Source organism: Lycium barbarum, chromosome 11, assembly GCF_019175385.1.
Source record: "Lycium barbarum isolate Lr01 chromosome 11, ASM1917538v2, whole genome shotgun sequence".
NCBI lineage: Eukaryota > Viridiplantae > Streptophyta > Magnoliopsida > Solanales > Solanaceae > Lycium > Lycium barbarum.
In genome coordinates, this window is record NC_083347.1 from 4,931,713 (window position 1) to 4,933,283 (window position 1,571).

At 34.0% G+C, this 1,571-nt stretch overlaps 1 non-coding gene across 1 annotated transcript; it reads left to right on the forward strand.

Moving 5' to 3' along the window:
- Nucleotides 1-1,176: 1,176 nt before the first annotated feature.
- Nucleotides 1,177-1,274, forward strand: LOC132620536 (U6 spliceosomal RNA). The gene has a single exon (XR_009574981.1). It is a non-coding gene; the product is annotated as a U6 spliceosomal RNA (small nuclear RNA).
- Nucleotides 1,275-1,571: the final 297 nt, after the last annotated feature.

The following is a 1,571-nucleotide window of genomic DNA, read 5'->3' on the forward strand; positions in this document are numbered from 1 at the left end:
TTTCAACCATGACAAAAGTTGAGGTCTTTATTACACATTGGTAGTGCGTGTCTATGGAAAAATCCAGAGGAATATAAGTGCATACTCCAAAAAAGAGAACAAATTATTGTGCAAAAAGGAGGTTATGCTTGGAAAAGATAGAATGGGTTTATGACAAGGCATCGCCCTTCAAATGGCTAGATTCTCATAATCCATACATTTCCATCACATCAGATGTTGTGACCAAATCTTTTTAATCACTAATGAGTTGCGACAGTACATAAAGAGTAGTGAAGTCATGAAGTTTCACCCGTAAAATTTTAAATTTTATGATAGTAATTATTTTTTAATGTCAAGACCGAAAAGTCGTTAGTGAGCACTATATTAACCCTATTTACCATGATGCAATATCTCACTCCTTTCATTTTATATATTTTTTTTCATAAGGAGGCATAACACTTCTAAACTCCTTTTTCCAAAATCACTTGTAAACTTGGTAGTGGGGACAATAGTCCTCATGTTTTTCCACCAACATTCAGCTGAATTAGGAAATGAACACAAGGTGTAGAGTTATTGTGTAGAGTTATTTTCCAATAACATATAAATAGATGTCGTGTATGCAATACCAATATTATAAGTACTAATTATTATGAAATGAAAGGAGGGGGACAGATTGTGGTTATACATATCCTTCCATGCTTTGAGAACCACTATCCAGACAATCCAACAATACCCAAATTAACAAATGGTCCACAACCCTTTTGCAACTGTTTGTAATGCAGAGCATGTTTTATTTCATTGATCAAGACAGAAATAAAACAGTTCATAAGACCTATCTAGCTGCCTATTTCTTGTGTAATAGTTAATTGAGTCTTCAGCATAAATGTTTTTTTATATATTATCTGATCATTCAAAGAATATTTTTATATATATGCTTCCTAAAGAATACTTTTATATATGCCTCCTTAAAATATAGAATACATAATATTAAAAATAAGATAGATTTCCTGCTACAACAGGTAAAGATAACATCGGGATAGAAGGGCGATCACAACCCTTTACAAAATGGGAGGAAAGCTTCTTCACTTTCGTCACGAGCTAGGACTACGCGATCTCTGGGTCGCCAAGGTTCCTGTAATTCTGCCTCTTAAGATCCTTGGTGTAATTAAATTTTTATGTTGACAGTGTATATACCTTGTACTTTCGAGGACATCCAATAAAATTCGAACAATACAGAGAAGATTAGCACAGCTCATGTGCAAGGATCATAGGAAGATCTAGCATTTAAATTCTATGGGTTTAATCGATAAAGTTTTTAGTATGAACCCATTGTATTTTTAATACTCTGGGTTCAAACTTACTAATTATTGTAGTTTTAGCGAATTTTTGTACACAAATTTATCCACCACGCTGAAAGTACGTACTAGAGTTCTAATGAACCCGGTGCCTGCATGGTGCATCCGCTTCTGGCAAGGATGACATGCACAAATCGAGAAATGATGCACATTTTTTGCCGACTCCAAACTTATTTTGAATTAAGACATAATTGGTGTTAAAAGTGCATCTCTTGTAGTTGTAGACTTGAAGTTTAG